Source organism: Squalius cephalus, assembly GCF_949319135.1.
Source record: "Squalius cephalus genome assembly, chromosome: 5".
Classification (NCBI taxonomy): Eukaryota; Metazoa; Chordata; class Actinopteri; order Cypriniformes; family Leuciscidae; genus Squalius; species Squalius cephalus.
In genome coordinates, this window is record NC_137126.1 from 44,307,039 (window position 1) to 44,329,752 (window position 22,714).

Consider the following 22,714-nt stretch of genomic DNA (forward strand, 5'->3'; position numbering starts at 1 on the left):
CTTACATGGAGCAAAGTTTTTTATTCTCCACCAAAACAGTTATGATTTAGATTTTCATGACCATTTTTCACCCTCGCACTAATTAAATGGTCCAAATGCGCTCACTCACTGCGGCAGGTTTGTTGTCGGGTGTAATATAATTTTTCGCCACTCTATCGTTCAATAACAGCCACTTTGCAAAGCTGTATTACATCTTGACGGGATCACAAAACAGTCTTTGATTAAATGTGTTGCTCAAACTGAAATGATCACAGATCTTGTTAAAAATAAACTTCAACTTCTTTCTAACATTAAGAAGGATGTGTAGAGCGGCAGGTGCAAGACGGACTGGAAGGAACATCACAAGGTTTGTCAGATTTTTCTTTCTTATTGTCAGTTTGTCTAGTATAGGAATATCTATCCTGCTTCATTCTTAGTACTTTGATTGTGACTGGGCAGAACAACTGAATAGGCATAACTGATATATTTCTTCATTGTTTTGAGTAATGAAGAAAATCTAATTATTTTGACTTGATGGAGGCTAAACCAGACACCTGCACTTGCATTTAGCCAATTGGATTTTATTTGCATCAAACCATCCATGTCACAGTGTATTACATCCAACCAGAAAGCACTTCCCTCACGCATGTAAAATGGCAAATTAGTCAGCTGACTTGGGATTCTGCCACCATAATAAATACCCTATATAATAAACTGACATGTAATCAAATATTGTTCAACATTACTCTTGTGCAATGAACTCAATGACGCATGAGCTAAGTGAAAAAAAAAAACATCCGTCTTGAAAAACTGCCATTTAACAGCATTATTTTATTTATTTTTTTGGTAATCATTTATGTCACGGTGGGTTTCAAGGAAGGCAGACAAAGAAGATAATTTCCAATACAATGGTTTAATAATAATCCAGAAGACAGGTAAACAGGCTGAGCAACACACACTTACAAATAACGGAGATCGGACAAAGACAGAGTGAAAAAGAGGATCTAAATAGCAAACACAGATGATGGAAATTAATAGGACACAGGTGATACAGATGAACTAATGATGGTAACCAGGGAAACTGAACAAAGGAACATGTGACAAATGACAACTAACTGAAAAGTCCATGAACACAGTGGTGACAATTTACTATAGAAACCCATATAGCTTTCTTTTGTGTGTGGAACACAATCAAAGATCTTAAGCAAAATGTCTAAATCACATTTAAATATGGCAAATCAAGATGCATTGACGTCAGACCTCTTGGCAGAGAAGAATATAAGCTAGTGACTAATGGCTGGAATATAGCGCATAATTCAAGTCATATGGGCTATATACTTTTATGGTACATTTATGTTGCTTTTATGTTATTTTTGACACATCACTCTGTATAGGCAAAGCAAATCCTCTTGTGTTCAATGAAACAACTGTGAGGGTGAGTAAATGATGATAACAAATTTCATTTTTGAACCCGTTAACCATCATACCGCTCATGTTTAGCGTCGTGTCATCGCAATACATTGCAAAGCCTCAAAAACAGTATAGTGGTAATACTCCAGGGTTTGCTGGGCTACTGCAAGTTTCATCAGCACAATGGATGTGTGAAATAAAGCACACACCATGAGTGGTCCGTGATGATGAGCCAATGTAATGTCCAATTAATCTGACGTTAGTGTGAACTCGCATCAGTGGGTCTCTGAGCAAAAGAGCGTTAGCATCTTGTTAGAGCTTGCCGGCAAATATGCAAACTTGTCATGAAAGATAATTACCACCTTAAGCACCCATCTGCTGGCCGTTGACCAAACTGACTCGAATTTCATGGTTAATGTCGCCATAGACGTGCTGACGTGCTGTAGGGGAGATTCTGCTGTGGCAGATATAGTTAGATTTTCTTTTCTCTTCAAAGCAAGTTTGCGATGTCGGTTCTGATTCTTCTCTAATTAAATAAGGCGCTCCATTACCCCAGTAAGTATATTTCCAGGAAAATACAAGGTCATCCAAACCTCATACACTTGACATCATTTCAGTTGCATTATGACATGAATATTGGCAGGCTGGGGAAGGTTTTAACAACTTTAACTAAGTAAACACTTTCTCTTCCAGGTCACCATGGTGAATAAAGGACAAGCAGCCGGATCTTTCTAACTCTCTCCATATATCTCAGTCCCTCCTGCTGACTTCCCTCAGGGAAACTTCTAATTGCTTCTCTGATGACCTCCACAGAGACACTTTTAATAATCACGCATAAATAGGACTACACAGTATATGCGAAACTTTTATAATATGTACTCAAAATATTTATGCATCAGGCCTGTAGTTTACATTAATTGCTACACTGACAAAGTTCAAATGTAATTCATTCATGAATAATTCATAAAAAGAGCTACTTGCAATTATGAGCTTTCAAGAAAAAAAAAAAAAAAAACACTGTTCATGTAGCATTGTTTATATTTTCGGGGACTTTGTTTTGCTTACTTTGCCATGATGTTCATGTGGGCAGTGTGAGTTTGACATTGATATGCCTTCTATATCCAGGGAGTGTAAGGAATCGTTTTCCCTGTCTGCTCCAAGGAGTTCACGTGGCATTTGCGGTTCAGGTCAAGCGTCATGACTGGCCCATGACACAAATATGGAAGCGTCCAGGTTGTGTATGGGCTAGACAACAGAAAACCTCATTCTTATATTATTGTGAACCTCGGTGCGGTAATTCATAGAGATATGCTGAGGTTATCTTTCATTCTTTCTCTTGGTAATTCCATCTTATCAGTTAGTGAAAATCCACAGGGATCTCCTAATTCACACGAAACATCCTGATTTTCTTCTGACTGCAGGGGAACTAAATGGCTTAAAACTGCCTTCTCTTTCTGCGTGGAATAAGACTACCCTTATCAAGATCTAATATTTGCAATTGTCAACTGAAGTATCGATCCTCATCAGAGATATAAATAAGCATAATAACACGATGTGGACTCAGTTTATGGTTTATTATTGCTAGCTGCATTACTTGACATGTAATTTAATTATTATAGATTTGCATTTAATGTTCAGTGTTTGCATTTCCCCTGTACGTTTCTATTAATGGTCTGCATTTATTTGTCTGCAAGTGAGCCGAGTTAAGAATATATTTTGCGCAAATCATTTAGTCTGGTGTCTATAAGCAGCACATATATTTGATGAGTAAAATATACACACAACTGCATTATGTCACACCTTGGTTGCAGCAGAGAGGAAAAGGGATCTAAGTGCATCAGTCTTTATTTAGAAATACATTCAAATCTTCACAAGATCTCAGGAGCAGGAACAAGATCAAGAACAGAACCACCAACTAAAGACATAGAACTGACAATGAACTGAAAGAAACACTGAGCTTAAATAGACAGAAACCAAGAGAGGGCTAATTAACAAGACACACCTGAACAAAACTAACTCAATCAGTAACCATAGAAACAAACAGGAAGAGAACTAAGGTGAACTGAACTAATTTACAGACTAGAAGAATAACAAAGAAACTCAGACATAAACAGAAAACCATGTCAAAAATAAAACCCTAAACATAAAAAAAACTCAACACGTGACACGTTAAATCCAGTTAAACTAGTGTAAATGAATCACAACTATGCATTAAGATTATCTTTTTACAGCCCTTGTTTTTATCTAAAAAGATAATTGATGCAAAGAGACCAGGGTGTAAATGTAAAATATGTGGTGACAATATTGATGGAGAAAGTTGATGTAGGTAAGTGAAAATATGTGCATAATTGAGAAAATAGCATTTATGGACATAAATTGTAGCTTGTGTTTCACAGTGCAAACTAGTGAATGTTTATGGGATCATTTATGCAAACAACTCTCTAATCATGGTTATTCCTGTAGAATGTTCAACATAATTGGTTTATCTTCGTAATCTTTCATCCAAATGTGTTAATGTTTTGACTTATGTCACCTAAAAATGTAATGATGGTTAAAAGTATAAAGAATGTGAAATGTATAAAGAAAGAATATTCATCATACCCTTCAGAGACTCGCGAGAGTGAGCTGCAGGATGAGGATGTGTTGTCACTAATATACTCTGATCCAGCAGCGAGTGCTCTGCTGTGTATAAAAAACAACCAGCCCAAGAGAGCAGGAGATGGCTGATGAGGGTGAAGAGGATATACAACCCAAACCCTCACAGCCACCCTGCAACGCATATATTAAGCTGTTGAGTGTTATGGAACGCGCTTCAATGAGGCTTCTGCTGTCATTGGAGCGCATGAGGGAAGAGACCGCTCGTGACAGACTTCACGAATGGTTTCTTTCCAGCCATAAAGCTCCAGCTCTCGTGAGCCTTCCATTCCTGCCGGATCTACGCAATGAGATCGGAAAGGCATGGAAGAACCCGTATTCAGCCCGTATTCATCGCCATCAGCGAACTACGTTGTTGGGGGGATGTGCGAACACGGGTATGTGTCGATGCCCCAATTGACGAGATGTTCGCGAACTATCTCACGGCTAGAGAGGCATCGACACTAAGTGCTCCAGCCCTGCCTCTTAAGCCACTAAAATATGACAGCACACTTAAATGGCAGGGGCGGGCTGGTGATGACTTGCACACAATGACGGTTTTGCAAGCATACAGATTTGAAGCATTCTCCTCTCACTTTAGAGAGTTGTTGAGATTATAGCTCTGAACTTCAGTCACTTTATATTTGTGTGTCGGCCCTCATGGGGCCGACCTCGATTTTTGGCTTAGGCTTAGTAACTAGGAAATTGGTGGCAGTTTGATAAGCATTCTCGCCTCAAACCTCTCAGTATCTGAGTGTAGGCTCCTTAGAGCTAGAGCCCATCAGGATAATTTATTCCTGTAAATCTAGTTGTCCTTAGTACTGGCCTCCTCTTACTACAAGAGTCGTCTAGCCAAGGCCCGCCTTTTGCACTAGGCGTAAGAATGCTAGTGGTGTTACAGGGTAGATAGCAGCATAGGTTGCAGGCTATCTTCAAAAAGCCTGCCATGTAGATATGTCATGGGTGTTGTCAGGCCTTTTCTCTCTAGAAAGTAAGAAGCAGTGTGCTCAGGCCACCGCCCTTTAGAGTTCAGTATTGTAGCGAGTTTATCCAGCTTGGCCTTAAAATTCTAGGCCTAGAGAGTTCTACTCTCCAGGTTGCCCGTCTCTATGATCCAGTCTGTGAGCGATCACTGCCACTATCTGCAGTCCTCCCTATCAGATGCCTCCACAAGTGAGGCACAATATGTTAGAGACTCTGTTTAGGAAACAGACAGGTTGTTGGAAAGACTAGGTCATTCAATTAGACCAGGTCAGCCTCCCTGGTGGCATGTGGGGTTGACTTCATGTCCCCCTCAGAAAGTGACTGGACGGGACTCCTTTGGACCATGGAAAGGAAGTTGTTGGTTCCAAAGCCTTTGAGCAGCCTTGGTAGGCCTTCATTGAATCGGAGGCCTCTTTGAGGCTTATAGCTTGGGCAGTGGCCATAGGGAATACTGTCACTGACAGCCTGTATGTGACCTGAAGGGGGACTGTTTTTGGCATTTCAGTGAAACTACCATTTTTTGATGTTTTTTTTTTTGTCACAGCCATAATTTGGTATGCACTCCCCTCAGCATGGCAGCGTGGGTAGACCGTTCCCCATTTCGTTCTGACCCAGTATGAGTTCCCTTTCAAAAGGGAATGTCTCAGGTTACGACTGTAACCTATGTTCCCTGAGAACAGGGAACAAGACACTGCGTCTTTCCGCCATGGGTTGGTGGATGCCTGCTGAACAGTCCCCTCAGACGATAAGTTGTTGATATGTTCTCCAGGCTCCCCTTATATACTTCCAGGTCGCACTAGTGATGATGTCATAGGCTGTCGCCGGCCACTAAGATTGCCGTGATTAGATAAGCGTTTCAGACACCGGTTCACGTGGAGGCGTTCCCCATAGCGTTCTGACGCAGTGTCTCGTTCCTTGTTCTCAGGGAACATAGGTTACAGTCGTAACCTGAGACGTTATGTTGCAATTAAGGTCCATGAGACTTGGCTGACCGCAGACAGCAACACAGTGTCGGCCCATGTACGGGCCACATCGGGTACATGTGGATTCAACGCGTACCAGATGTGCGTTGCCATTCATTCGCAACAGAAATGCATTGTGGAAGTGACAAAGTGGGAATGAGGGATCCCTTTTAATAGTCTCATATTCAAATGTGGCTTCTGAAAAAGTGTTGGATTTCTCTAATTAGCACTTTGTGGCTGTGTTTTCTGGTGTTATGTCTTCTGTCTATCATCGTATAGCCTCTGTCTATTTACTTGCAAGCTAGATTTTCATTGAAAATAAAAGGCTGTTTCCCCCCCCCCCCCCCCCCCCCATTTCCACTCTTCTGTTGCTATTATTTTTAATGACAGAGGCACCATTTCATCTCAGGGCTTTGTTGACAGGCCGTCACGTGGCTTTCTAGCCAAGCAGCCTTTAATAGATGCTTCTCCTTGCAAATGCCATAAACTCTTCACTGAACACAATTAGATCGGTGCTGTATATCAACCCTCAGGAGCTGGATCAATAAAGATGACGTGAACGTATAGCGGTGCATGAGGCGGTATGCCAGGGGCTTTATTATGTGATTCATTTAGCTATTAATGAGCCGTTTTAGTCTCTGACAGGTTTCAGATGATTGAGGAGAGGTTTTATCTATCTGAGTGGTGCAGAGGATTTTTTTTAGATGGTCCACCGTAGGTCGCAAAGAGAGTGCAAATTTATCATATTATGCCAAGGTAGGGTGGCATTAGAGTAGTGATAATGCCATAATGATTCAGGATCAAACATTACAAATGTTACATGTGTTAAACTGTAATATGTGTAAAATGTGTGTCATTTTTCTGTTAAAATACTTCGTGACTAAGCAACTAATGAGTCTGGAGCTGCTGGAATGTGACATCATGATGCTGATTGACTTGATTACTACAAATGTTAGTCCACTAGAGTCTGTAAAATCTATTACAATTGTGAATGAAATACCTATGGTATTGCCACAATTAGCTGCGTTTAAATGGCTGTCAAAGGAGAAAGATGTTTTTTGGATCCAGATGGTGTGATTCCAGCATCTACCAGTAGGGGTTAGCCGGGCAATGGTAACAAGCCAAATTTTGACTCATTGGGGGCAGGGCTTTCTGCTGAGAGAGTAGAAATATTGAGGAAACCTTTTTGAAAACAGTTTTATATATAGTATGTCTCCTTTAAGACATGATAAATGCATTAAGCATTCAAGCGTACACAATACATTTCTCAAGGTATGAGCATTAATTATGAAAAGATAATTTATTCTCAAACCTCTGAGTCTTTTTTTTTTTTTTCTCATCCCCCAGGTGGCCAAAGGATGTTACAATTATTTGAAGATCAGTACAAAGAAAAAAGTGTAGAAAGGATATATAACCTCAATGCTGGAGAAGTTCAGAATCTTTTTTAAATCAACATGAAATTGCTTTTATTTACGTGAACAGCAGTACATGTTATCCTAAAGAAAAAGTAGTTTATCTTCATAATCTTTCATCAAAATGTATTAATGTTTTGACTTATGTCACCTAAAAATGATGGTTAAAAGTTCAATGTATAAAGAAACAGCTATATGGTGCCAATGTGGTGTTTTTTTGTACATTTTTCTTTTTTTTTTTTTTTTTCTTTTTTTTTAAAGAAATTAATACTTTTACATAGTGACAGTAAAGATGAATGTTTTGTAAATACTATTCTTTTGAACTTTCTGTTCATCAAAGGATCCTAAAAAATGATCAGTTTAACAAATGAACAAAATTAAGCAGCTCAACTGTTTTTAACATTGATAATAATCAGAAATGTCTCTTGAGCAGAAAATCATCATATTAGAATGATTTCTGAAGGATCATGTGACATTGAAGATGATGCTGAAAATTCTGCTTTGCATCACAGGAATAAATTACAATTTAAAATATATTCAAATACAACACATTTTAAATTGTTATAATATTTCACAATATTACTGTTTTTAGTGTATTTTTTATTAAATAAATGTAGCTCATTAAATCTTACCAACCAAATCTTTGAACAGTAGTGTGTGTATAATCTCATTATTTTGAATGGAAGAGCACACTATTGAAATCAAGTTGATTTTGGCTCATTTTGTACTTTTGGACTGATGAACTCCTCTGCTTTGAGACTTTGCTGAATTTATTTGAATATAATTCAGAAAACTGCTCTTCTTGTCATTCCAACTCACGATTTGAACAAGAGCCAGCTCTTAAATTCTAATTGTTTCCCACTCCTGCTGCAAATGTTGTTTCATGTTGACTTCAACAAGAACCAATTATAATGTGATTCCCTAATGAGTAACCGTTAACATCCAACTGGCTACAGATGGAATCGACACACACCTGTTGAAAAATGAATGAAATTGCTCATTGTATCAGAAAGGAAAAGTGGAAGGGACTGAATCTGTTTAATTGATTTTCTACTGGCATTGTAATACGACATTCCTTCTGTTTCTTCAGGAATAATTGCTGCAAATGGCAGGATGAAATTGCAGCAGACAGATATTTTATGTCAGAGCATTTAAGGGCTGCCATTCGGAGGAGGAGAACTGCCTGACGAGATGACGTTATTGTATATTACCAGCTAAATTTGGTTAAGATGTGAGGGAGATGGAGAGAGAGAGCTCTTCTTTTGTCTAAATTTCCTTCTCATATTCACTCATATTCAACTAAATCAATATTGTATAATATTTTCAGAATCTCGCTGTGTGTAGGCACTAGACACATACAAGTTTTATATCTCGGTTTATGCATTTTTTAAACCTATTTAAAAAGGGAAAATTCACTAAAAAGCACAACTTTTATGCATGAATTGTGACAGCCTCAGCCAGGATTTTTTTTGTGTGTGTTTTTATTGCTCTTAGGGCATGAAAAACTAAATTTGAAGAGACTTTAGGTTGTGGACAGTGGACAGTATGCACTTTTGATTTTAAATGAAGAGATTTTAAATATAATACAGTAATAAAAACGTAATACTGTGTGTATTTAACAAACCAAATCATATGAACACTATAAAGTATATACAAAAAATATATATTTGTTTGGCCAGCAGACGGAGAACTTCATACAAGTTGAACTTTGTGAGTCTTTGATATCAGAACATGAGGACATGATTCAATCAAAGATTTCTACAACCGGTGAAGGTACAACTCTGTGGAAGCCCAACTCATGTAGAAAACCAGAGTATGTCGATTTACCCTTATTGGCTGATCACTCTAATTAAGACTCTAATGTTTTCAATCTCATCTGAAATGAGCAGTGTTGAGTGGGGGTTAATGATCCGACGGTAGCTGCTCGCATCTCAGCCTGCCTGACAGACATTTCTGGCTGGATGAAGGACCACCACCTTCAACTAGACCTTGCGAAGAGAGCGTTGCTTGTGGTCCCGGCCAACCCAACACTACACCACAACTTCTCCATTCAGCTAGGCTTGTTATCCATAACTCCATCAAGGTCAGCCAGGAACCTTGGAGTTGTGATTGATGATCAATTGGACTTTACAGACCACATTGCTAGAACTGCCAGGTCCTGCAGATTTGCCTTGTACAACATTAGGAGGATCATGCCCTTCCTATCAGAGCATGCTACACAACTCCTTGTCCAAGCACTTGTTCTATCCAGACTGGATTATTGTAATGCTCTTCTAGCAGGTCTTCCAGCTTGCACTGTCAAACCTCTACAACTGATCCAAAATGCTACAGCTAGAGTGGTATTTAACAAGCCGAAGAAGGCATACGTCATTCCTCTCCTCACAAAACTGCACTGGTTGCCAGTTGCCGCTCGCATCAAATTCAAGTCACTGACGTTTGCCTACAGAACAACCACTGGCTCTGCTCCCTTTTACCTGCCATCCAGACACTTGCGCTCTGCAAGTGAACGTCGTCTTGTGGTGCCATCTCAAAGAGGCACAAAATCTCTGTCTCGAACCTTTTCCTGGTCTGTTCGCTGCTGGTGGAATGATCTGCCCAACTCAACCAGAGCTGCTGAGTCCGTGGCCATTTTCAAGAAACGGCTGAAGACGCATATTTTTCGGTAACACTTGATCAATTAATACAAACACTTTATATTCTATTCTATATCTATTATCTGTATATATATATATATATAATTTTTTTTTTTTAAGTACATGTACTGCGTTAGATTAAACTGGGAAGGGTCATAGCACTTGCATATTGTTGTCCTATTGTTAGTTTCACTGCTTCATTTGTTCACTTTGAATAAAAGCATCTGCTAAATGAATAAATGCAAATGTAACTCATTACAAGTAACATGCATGATGTAATCAGATTACTTTTTTGATGTAACCAGTAAAGTAACTCATTACATGTAACATGCATTGCGTAATCAGATTACCTTTAATGTAACAAGTAACTCATTGCAAGTAACATACGTTACATAAATAGATTAACTGCAAATTACATTTTAGTAACACAAATACATTTATTGATATCCAAAAAAGTTACTGCAGATGAATTATTTTCAAGAACAAGAGTAACAGTAATAGTATGAATTGTTGCTGAAAAATAGCCAGTGATGCATGATTTCCAACTTAATGGACAGATGATTAAACTGAATTTCCTCCCAATCTAAAATCAATACTTGGAATGAATCCTTAGATGGTATTTGTTGTTACAACAAGAAATGTATTCCGGACCAACTTGGCATTTCTGACTGGCTGTCGGCCATCTTAGTTTTGAAAAAATAAAAAAATAAATCAAAATTCAACGGCTTGCCACTTGGTGGCAGTGTACAAGATGATGCCCTAGTGTCCACTGTAGTTGTTGATGTGCAGCTATACCATCAAAACCCATGCATGAGCAAGAAAATGGCTTTTTGAATAGCTCTGGCAATTTAGTGTCACTATAGGGACTAAATGGAAAAGCTTTTAATTTTTAATGTCATTATTCAAAAAACCAAGTGCTACACTCTTAAACGTAAAGGATATTTATTGGCATCTATGGTTGAGGAAGCTTTAGCATGCATAAAACCTTTCTATTGCACAAAAGGTTCTTTATAGTGGAAAAATACGGAGCCGCTAAAGGAACATGGTGGTTTAAAAAATATGGGATTGGAGGAAAAATATATGCTTTCAATGCTTTTGCGTTCTCTCGCAAATACTTTGCGTTCCCCCGAGAAACTTTGCATTCGCTCGCAACCTCTGCGTTCCCTAGCAAAACTTTTGCGTTCCCCTGAGAAACTTTTGCATTCACTCACAAAGAGCTCAACAGTATTGCGAGCAAATGCAAAGTTTCTCGGGGAAACGCAAAACGAGAGAACGCAAAAGACATGTTTTACAAAGACAAAATTAACATTTTTATATCTCTCTTTTTTTTCATCACCATGTCCCTTTAGGAGCTCCATAAGTTTCGTCAGATTATTAAAATGTTCTTTACTGAGAGAAAAAAAAAAAAAGTTATTTTAAGAACTGTTCGCTGAAAGGTTCTTTGGGGAAGCAAAAATGGTTCTTCTTCTTAAAAAAAAAACCTTTTGGAACCTTTATTTTTAAAAGTGTATCTGCATGATGCAATCAATATTTTGCTATTCCTGACTTTGGAAAGCAGGTACTCAAACTAGCAACATGGGGTATTGTGCCGTGCAAACCGGTTCAGCTCAGATTTTGTTGCTGTGTTTTTGCATAATTTCTTTAGTGAATCAGGTGCTAAAAAAACAGCGTGTGTAATTTATTCTTAAGGAATTCCCCTATCAGACGTCTAAAGTACTACAGAGTCACCTGCAATCTTTCATTGCAAATTTGAATTTGAAAAGCAGTAGCAATCATTTTCATACATGAATATTTGATACTGTTTTTAAGTGCTTGCATGATAGGTCATGCATGTATTGTTGCGTTTGTCAGATGCCAGGCTTGTATAATGATATTTACGAGCATGCACACGTGAAAGGACTAAGTGACTGTGAGCTTCCCTAGAGAAAGATGGTTCCTGCTGGATGTATGTCTGGCTACCCTTGGTGGTTCGGGGCAAAAGCCATTTGGAAGCAAGATGGATGACTCGAGGGAAAAATAAAACGTACCTTTGAGCATAAAAAACATTTTACTCTAAATAATTCAAAAGCCACGCTGTTAATGCCATCCCACTTCTTCGGATTGAAAGCAAAAATAACAGAAAAACAACAACAAACTTGAGTGAAGACCTGCAGACTGTAGAGTACAAGAGAAAAATGAGATGTGACCTGGAAACTAATATCCAATATTCATTTGAAATTACAGGGCAAATCTTGCTTTGACTGCACTCAGATAGAATAGTAACCAGGTTTAGGGCTGTAAAATGTTGCATTAACATAAAGGAAAGACGTAAAACTTGTTTTGGTAAGAATAAAAGCTTTTTTTTCCACCTAGAAAGCATTTTAAAGCATCACAGAAATGTTCCAACATGTTATGCAATATCATACACTGTATATATTTTTCATGAATAAGGATGCACTGCAACCAGCTCTGTGATATCTCCAAGAAGCAAGGGAAATGTCTATAATAAATTGTTACAAATCATGGCATGTTTATAAGGTAGGCCTACATAAACTATGATGTACTCATGTGAACTTATTTCATTTGAATCCACTAAAAATGGCAGCTTCTAGCTATAGCAGTAGAGCAACTGCATGTGCTAACACCACAAAAAAAAAAAAAAAATGTAACCTTTGATTTTGTTTTCAAAGCGACATCACATAACGGCGTATATGCTGCATATGTAGCCTACTGCAAATGTTCTAAAGAACGCAGGAGTCCAGCAGAAATGAGATATGCATTCTCTCTGCTCGCAGTGCATCAGTCAGGAATTGTCAGGAACACACACGAATTCACTTTTATTGAATCATACATCATCAATAGCGGTTCACTTTCACAATTTAGTACAATTGCATTCATGTCAGCACCGAACTGAACAGGAGTTAACATGAACCTTACCCCAGACCACCTTTTTTTTTTTGCAGACTCGGGTACGGTTTGCAAAACAGCGGTCACATCATCCGAACGAACTGAACTCAATCAGCTCCCTTGTTCAGTATTCAGGTCTATCTAAAATGTCTAAATTGCAAAGTCCTTCCACTGGAACATTTGCTCCCTAAAAAAAAAATCCCACAATGAACTGCAAAAACCAGCGAGCATCGATGCTCACATCTCCTATGCACAATTGTTGATTGTGTCCAACTTACTCAATTTCCAAAGCTTTTGTAAAAGACGAATAATATTGATTTGAAATATTTGAAATAAGTAATAATTGTGGTCCTTGAAATTGACCAGTATAATTTCATCATTCTCAAGTATTCACAAAAATATTTGATTTTAATAATATAATTTGTTAGTCAAATACTTCATTCTTTTTGTGAAAAACGTAAATAATAGATGTATATTTTAGACAAAATGAACTGTTGGATTTTTAGGCTTTTTGGGGGGGGGGGGGCATGTCAAACTCATGCAAGGGCGTAGATTTGGTTTGAACATTGGGGGGGTTGAAGTTTAGGTATGCCTCCTGATGCCTCCTTTTCATGTGATCATGGTATAAATATTGGGGGGCTGTAATGCATAGATTTAAATATTGGGGGGGTTATCTCCCCCCCCAACCCCCCCCCACCAATTTACGCCCCTGAACTCATGCAATCACTTAAGTGATATTCAAGGAATTTTATTAAGTTATCATATTGTGGTTTTTACACAGCCACTGAATTATTAGAGAGTATGCTACAAAGATTTGCTAGTTTTGGATTTAATACGGACCTAAGCAATCATTTTCAGTCATTTGTTTTCAGTATTGTCTGTGTAACTGTTTGCAGAGGCTGCTGTGTCATTATTTGAATGAGGTAGCACTTTGCTGTATGCGGTCTATTATTGTAGGATCATCAATTTCAGATTTACTCCCCCTGTAACATCACATAAAAAGGAACTGCGGTGGGTGGCATCCAAGCGTCATCTTTATCTATCCGAGCCAAAATCAGCTGAAACGTGAATCAGACTGAATGATATTCAAAGGTTTTGATCGGCAAGGCTATGAGCGATTCAGTATTTCCCATTGCGATGTTGAGCAGAAAGCCTCGTCCTGGCCTTCTTGAGGACATTAGGAGTGTGTGATATCTTGTGCGGTGGCCTTTGGAGCTTCTTTGATGGATGTTATGAGCTATGCCAGAATGACAGAAAAGCTGATGGACTGCATTCAGAGATCCACTGCTTTCAGGTACTGACCTTTACACCTGACAGTGAGTCTCTCAGACACTAGACAAATGTAGTGCAGCATGAAAGGCGGCATCAGTTCACACATTAGAACTGAACCAGCATAGAACAGAATTAATTTCCATATTTGTCTTGGTTGGATAGGACTTCTTTCGGTGCTGGTCAAGATGGTGGACAAGAACAATCATGCTTTTCAACAAGACAAAACCTATATGGACATTTAAAAACAACACTTAAAAGTGGGGGTAGTTTTTAATAAACACTTTTTGTTATACTGGTTGAAACTCTCTTCACATCCTGATTCAGTGTGATCCAGGCAGACGAGCAATGATTAGGTTAGAGATCAAATTTTGAATAAGGAATTGTATTAAATAAAATGAACAATTATAATGACAACAAATTAATCAAGTAAATATTAAAAAAAGTTTCAAGATAAGATAGAAAAATAAATCTTAGTCAATAGATAATAATTAAATCTAAAGTAGTGTATCTAACAGATAAAGTTTGTGAAGATCAGAGTATAGAGAATGAAAAGAATGAAAAGAGAGAGACAAGAAAGAAGCCCTGAGTCTTCTGAAACTAAACATTTAATATTACATAACAGGAAGGGATTATAGGGAAAGTACCTATTACAATGATTGGTACTTCTTTTGCAACCATTTAAGGATGCACTCTATAGACAAGATGGAGCAAGCAGATCTGATTAGGTCTCCATGTTCTTGTAATATAGCAGACCTTGCATTATCTCGTGTTTGCAGAGATGAGAACAGATGCACTTTGATAACAAGGAACTGAACATCATGCAATCAAGGCTGAAGGAAAAAAAAAACTCTCAAAGAAATCAATAACATGTAAAGGGAAATCATGTACAGTAACGAGGCAGAAAAAGGATACAGAATTCATAAAGAAAAGATGAATAAGAATCATAACAAGGAAAATTTCATAAAATGTTACTAAATTCAAATATGAAAGATTTCGCATAAACCACATCCTGATAGTATAATTGGTCTAAATAAATATAAATAAAGCACATATATTCTGTAAAAGTCTCAGGACCAAAAAAAAAAAAAAAAAAAAAGGTTTTTGCTTATTGCTAGCCTCTCTGAAACCTTTAACAACAACAAAAACATTACATTAAATAAAAAAGTAACAAACCAAGTGGCATTAACTAATGAAAGTACAAGAACACTTTGACGAAGTGTAAAATGTCATAATTGTTGTGTAAGGTGTGTGCTTGACAGAAGGTATTATAGCATGTTATTTTTATTTTTTTGATCATATTCAGTGAAATCGACACTATAATCCGACAGAACAACATAAATAAGGTGGTTTTAGAAAAAAACCCGAGCTTCTAACTCCACCTGGAGCGTGTTATTTGTTTTGCAAAAATCCACCGCTCGCGGATCATCGGGTCCAATCAGCGCAGGGGGGTGTGCGATCTGACTGTCAATCACAGTTCGTGCACAAGCCACAGATCCCCCCTCCCTCGCGGCTCGCGCACATTATCAATATCACATACACACACGCCTGAAGTTCGCCTGAAGATTGTACGAAGCGTGATGGCGGAGAGAAAATCTACTAACAAGCTTCCAATTCCTCTGTTATTGCTATCTATGGGTAGATTAGCCAGGGCAGCCTACCTGTACCTCCGAGTCCATGGTGTTGATCGATGCTGAAGAGACGGACGCGTTCACAGAAAATCAGGTACACACGCACTGACGAGCACGAGCACGACCACGATGGGAGGTGCTCGCTGGTAGTGGGGGAGGGGCATGGGAGTTGTAAACATTCAAAATTTTGGCTAAGTAGACCCAATCTGCCAGACTTGCCGACTGCAGCTTTAATATAGCTAATGTTGTGAACTATTTCTGTCAATTACATCCACTAAAAATTAAACCAGAACAAACTTGAAACCAGTTGAAATCAGGGTTACTTTTGTTAAAAACTAAAACTTTTGTTAACTATTTTTTTTTTTTTTTAAATTGCAATAAAGCTGAAATAAAATAAAATGATGCAATGAAATGCACAAAAAAATATAAAACTGAACTAAAACTAAAAAATATATAAATATAAAAAAAAATCTAAATAGTAATATAAAAAACAAATACAAATGACAAAAGTGCTAACAAAATGACTAATTAAACTAAAATTAAAGTGAAAATACAAAATAAATTGAGCTTGTGTATCATTTGTTTCAGATGATTGTACGATGGATATTTTGTTAATGTCATTCTTACATTTTTATGTGAATTTTGTGCTATTGCATACTGGTGACAAGCTCTGCTGTTTTTTCAGCACTAAATAAATAAATCCATATTCCATAATTCTCTGAGGCAAGACAAGCTGTTTGCAGAACTTGCCACATTCAATTTTCGAAATCTCATATTTTTCACACATATTATATCCTTCATAATTCCAACAGGCATGCGCAGGCACACTTCATGTGACATCTCATATGAGTCAGACCGCTCCATTCACTATTCACAATTTATGCACATTTCTATTTAAATGTTCATCCTTGAAGACACCTAAAAAGACGGCCTGAAAGATCGCAGTTTTCTAGATCGTGTTCTAATTCTCAGGCTGTGTTTGACTAATCCGAGGCGCAGAAGACCCGGAGCGCTCAGCCTGACCAGTGCTCTAAAGCCAGCAGTAATTGGACCTCCAGGGAGGAGAGAAGCTGCTCATGTGACCGCCGTCAGATTCTCTGGGGTCCCGCTACAGCACCACGGGCGGCACAAGAAAGTGTCTTCGAATGCAAACAGCCAGCAAGCCAAATACAGCTCAGAAACGGCCTGCAAATACTGTTTTCTCTGCCGTTCACGCTTCAAATAGACGTGCCTTGAATGTGATCAGCAAAACAGAGGCGAGAGCGTCCCATGAAGGATTTGTTGTTTTTTTCTTTTAGAGCTTTAATTTGGAAACTGCTGTATTCAAAGCTGATTGTTTAGTGCAGCAAAATGTGTGCCTGAAAAGGTTTCAGTACTTGTGAGACAGACAGAGAGACGGACAATCAAAAGGGATCGCCTTTGCCGTGAAGAGAGTAATTACACTCTCTAACAAAGGCCTGGGAAACTGAACCATTAATTACAATGCCGAGAGGCACAAATAAAATCTGCTATGGCCAGTTTTAGGGATGGCAAATGCTCGATTGTATCCGTTTTCTGTAATGAGAGATTTGGCTGCGAGCAGATGAGTTTTCCATTCCAGCCATCACATTGAAATTTCAATAAATTATCTGTAGATGCAAAAAATAACTTAAATGCCATTGTTTTTAGGACCTCCACCTCCATTTGTTTGCTTCTGGCCGGAAAAATAAGCCTTATATTCAAGCTTCAAGTAATGGGTTTTTAGGGAAAAAAACAACAAAAAAAAAAAAAACGTTCTTCTTAAACTGGACTAAACCAATCTGAATCAACAAGCAGAACTGATGTGTGTTTTAAGTGAAGCAAATCGGTCGAGAAGCATCCTACTGATCAGTGTTCAGTTCATGTAGCTCACAACATAAACTATGGGCAAATACGTCAAGTCAAATGTTTTTATTGATTCAATGCAGCTTTACAGAAATTCATGATATTAAAGTGTCCCTATTATGCAATTTTAAAGGCTCCTCGTTTAGTTTTGAAGGTCTCCTACAACAGGTTTACATACAGTACTTCCAAGGTTAAAAAAAAACAAAACAAAAAAAACTCTTTGATTTTCTCATAATATGCATTGCAGCATCACCGGTTTTCTCACAGTGTATAGATTTATGCAGATGAAATTATCCCATGTTTGTCTTGGTTGTTTTATTATTTTAAACCTAACAAAGCAAAAATTAGCTTGTGCTATCTTTAAAATAAATTCCACTTGCTTTGATATTTTATCCAATGCAGTGACATTCACATGTTTTTAAGTGTTGCTAAAGTCCAAATGCTTTCTGAAGCTGCTGTTTGTCTTTTATTGCTGTAGTCTGAGTAAAGTCTCAATTTCCCCTGGGGGATCAGTGAAGTTTTCATCTTATCTTGTTCTCAAAGACCTTTCACAACAAATAAAAAAACATTTATTGCTAATGGTTCTTACCTTGACAACACAGCACAAACCTGGAATGCAGGTAATGGAGGGGGGGGAAAGTGAATGTGAACTGCCATATTAGCCACTATAATTGTTTAAAATACTCAGTTAAATGCATTCCTGCAACAAATCCTTACCTCGTGAGTCAGAAATTATATATTGCCCTAATATATATGTCCAGAAAGCTTATAATTTAATTATTATAATTTTTTTTCAGTTTTTACTGCACTTTATTGTAGTTTTTTTAATTATCTTTTTATACCTTTAAATTTCTAGATTTTATCAATAAATAATATAGCACATTCTTCACAATTTTTCAACTTTAATTCAAAATAACTCATGCAATAAACATGAAACATGCAATAACTAGCTCAAATCAGCTCAAAAGATCTCACGTTGGGTCAATTTTGGGTGTCTCTGCCGACCTCTAGTGGAACAACAAATAATATAACATCATATTTCATAACTCTTGCCACTAGATGGACTTATAGCTGTATATGGAGCAAATGAGCTGTTCCGCTGGGTCCTAAAGTCAGTTCTTGAGCTTATCTCTTATTTATTTTTATTTTTTTTAAATTACCCCAAAACATTATTTTTTCAAGATGACTCAAGGAGAGGATGAAGGTTGCTTGTTTCTATTAAATTGATATGTACGAAAAAGGGGTCAAAGCAGACATGGAAGGGGAAACAAGTATATTTACAGCTTTTGCAAGTAAATAAACAAATGAATAAACAAACAAACAAATAAAGCAAATAAATAAATACATAAGCAAAAAATAGATACAAAAAAATACAGCAGATAAATAAAGCAAATAAATACAAACGCAAAATAAATACATAATCAAAAAATAAAGCAAATAAACAAATAAATAAATAAATAAATAAATAAATAAGCAAACAAATAAACTTTTTGTATCCAAATGGTGTAGTTACAACATCTTCCAGTAGGGCTAATGGGTTATGACTGGTTCAAAACAACAAAAACAACAACAACAACAACAACAACAACAACAAGCACACAGAAATGAGTATGCATGAGCAATATGGCAGATTTAAATAGCATGTCTTCAAGGGTCCCACACCAGCCAATCAACTCTTAATTGAGGAAAATGGAAAAACTAACAGACCTACTTCCCCAGGTATTATAGGCTCCTTGTGTGCAACACACTAATGGGCTAAATGTGGGTCGGGCTAATTAGTGGACGCAGGTGTTACAGGACAATGAAGCGCCTTTATAAAGACTCAGTTTGTGGCACAACAAGGAAATGGGAAATATATGTTTGTTGGTGGCCAATTTGTATGGCGTTTGAGAAAGTGTGAATGTGTTCATATAAAAGAAAGAAAAGATTTTACCTGTTCTTCTGGGGATTTTTCCCCTCTGCTGTATTTCTTCTGAGAATTGAGTGGGCCAGTGCTTGAAAGAGAGACGTCTCTTTATAAGTGATTTTGAAGATCTTCATTCTCTTCGGACTTGTAGTAGGGTGGAAAAACAAACATCAGTGAAAGATGTGTAAGGAGAATGTGACAAACAGAAGACAAAGAGTTCAATGTATTCATTATAAGTCATTGACTACCTTTGGTTAGAATCACAACACTACCAGACACTGGCATTCACACCACGTACAATGGAGTGGACATTCGCACTCATAAAACATGAGATCAGTGTTCATATGGTCAAGGGGCAATAATAATGTACAAAACTGAGACTGTCGGAAATTACTGAAGCATGACCCAGGTGGCTATGCATGTATATAAATGACATTTAAACTAATTTAAATGAAATGCTGCTAACAAAAATGTTCATGTTCGCTGCTAAAGTGATAAACCAAATGCAGACAATATGGAGAGGGTTCATTACTGGAAATGAGGCCTGCATAAAGAATCAGTGTTTGAAAAAGATTTTTGGTAACACGTTACAAAAATAATAATTCTACAGTATTTATTAATCATAGTCAATGTTAATTTTAACATTTAGTTGTATTTGTTAGCATTTGTTAATGCACTGTGAACTAACATGAACAAACAATGAACAATTCGATTTTTACTAACTAATGTAAACAAACATTAACAAATGGTGTAAAAATATATTGCTCATTGTTAGTTCATGTTTGCATTAACTATTAACAAATGAGACTTTACTGTAAAATGTTACTGGATATTCTCTAAATGTTCACTTCCTCTTTTATTTACGCATGAACAGTTTTAAAGTGCTGTAGTTGGAGGGAAGAAAATTTCCCTAGAAAATGTATGGATATCTTTTTGGTTTGATCCAGTCTGTCCTTGCTCTGTCCTAACAAAGAAATTGGGATTGTTAGGTGGGAGACGTGTTGGAGATCAAGAATACAATGTCAACACCTCAGTGAATCGATCTAATGTCATCTTACATGAAAAAGCAAACAAAAAAACAAACATAAATCACGACATCGACATGTTACCAAAGAAGCTTTGGTATAAATCAAGATGATGAAACTTTTTATAATAAATCTTTCGAATAGAAACCGGCTGATTACCTCAGGGCTCGGGTTTTCTTTCTGTGGCTTTTCTGTAATAGAGGGGCACACATCTTCATTTGCGTCAGCCTAGGGAGAAATATGATTATTAAGGCAATATTTTCCTTAGCATTGGATTGTTTTGTTCATGGTCTCATCCTGAATGTCGACACCTGCTTATTTTGGCGTCCTACAAACTAACAAAGAAATTCGTGCTCAGTTTGATTGGATGTACGCCAATTCTGTGACTAGAGAATTTTCTGTCGAGTGTCTTCTCTTCTTTTGACTACAATGTGAGAAGCACATTGAGCAAAATTATATAAAAGGCATGCAACTTTCTCCCGAGGCTCCCACAGGACTCTCTATTTGGGCCAATGCTATTCTTACACATGCTATAAATGAGGATCACTATAATTTCTGTTAATTAATTCAGTTTTTCCTCATTGCTGATAAGCTATTGAATCTTTCTCATTGGATAGCAGCTATTTAATGCTTGGAACTGATATAAAAAAAATCGGTACATAAGAAGAGTGTAAGATGAAAATGATCAAACAGCAATATTTCTCGACTAACAGCTCCCTGTAGGGTACAGCAAGAGAGACGAGAGAGAATCTCAACCCCCCCACCCCCCACCCCCACCCCCAAAAAGAGCTGAATTGAAATGCGAGTTTGAGGATCTAGAAGGAGGAGGAATAGAACATAGAAAGAAAGCTCTTAGAAAAGAGTACAAGAAGAGAGGAAGCTCTGAGGAAGAAGAGAGATGGATAATCACCCCTGCGTGTGGGAGGCAGAGGCTTCCTCTAATGAGAACATGGTGGGTGATCTGCTGGAGTCGTGACTCGTCTGTTCTCTAGTATTGTCTCGGAGTTTCCCAGAGCACTACAGAAAGCATCATGTAACACCAATCAGCCAATCACAACAGCTCTGCTGATTCACAAGTCAGGGATCCTTAATTAGATCCGCTAATTGGTCCCACTCATTCAAAGATCTTCTCGCTACATCTGTGCCTGATTGGTCTGATTAAAAGCTTTAAGGTCTTGCAGTGCAACAATATAATGATTATGATTTTCTTTCTTTAAATAGCATGTTATACATATACAAATGTTTATACAATGTTTTATTTATTTATATTTATGATTTATTATATATTTATTATTATTTATTAAATATTACATACATTGAAATGTATCTTATGGTGCCATAGACTTGCTTATTGCTAAAACAAAGCTTATTTGTTTTAATATTATGTTTTGTGTAACACAACATAATATATTAAATAGATTACATAATTCTTTATACATTTGGATTACATAAATAACATTACATAAAGATATATTAGATCAAATAATTTATTACATACAAACTTTAATGAGCCATGAAACGGCAACCTCTGAATCATTTGCTTCTGAACTTTCCAGTCCATCTCAACTATCCTTTTGAATAAAGTTAGAAAAGTCCATAAATTATTTAAATATACTGTGCTACTGCACTTCATGCACCATGAACTAAAGCTTATGTGTGTAATTTTCTGCACCACTAGAAACACCGAATTGGAATTAAAAAACTAATGACAGTTTTCAAGCAGGTTTCCCAAACAATCCTCACACCGGCCATTATACACCATATAAAACGTCTCAACATCGAAGACAAATAAATAGCTATTCAACATTGAGGACGCGTCTCAGTAATATATGTATTTTTATATTTAGACAGAAGCATAATGAGATTTGTATTTAATATGCTTTATGTCTATAGTTTTCATAAAGCATATGCATCTATTTGTTGGACGGATTGATGTGTTACTGGTTTGTGTGTTAGTGTTAAATGAAGACCCTGATTAAAAGTCCAGCATAACCCAGCATGGATTCCATGCTGGTCCAGGTTGGTTTATGCTTTTTGGTGCTGGTCTAGCTGGTCGACCAGTGTTCATAAGCAAAATGGAGCTAGTGGAGCTGGTCCACCAGCATGGTCTTGCAGGGTTA

The 22,714-nt window shown here is 37.3% G+C and overlaps 1 long non-coding RNA gene across 1 annotated transcript; it reads right to left on the bottom strand.

The window, feature by feature from the left end:
* Positions 1-19,196: 19,196 nt before the first annotated feature.
* On the bottom strand, positions 19,197-21,585 carry LOC307158595. Its single transcript, XR_013821251.1, has 3 exons — positions 21,505-21,585; positions 20,754-20,822; positions 19,197-19,713 (listed from the first exon to the last, which is right to left on the bottom strand). It is a non-coding gene; the product is annotated as an uncharacterized lncRNA (long non-coding RNA).
* Between the last annotated feature and the right edge of the window lie 1,129 nt (positions 21,586-22,714).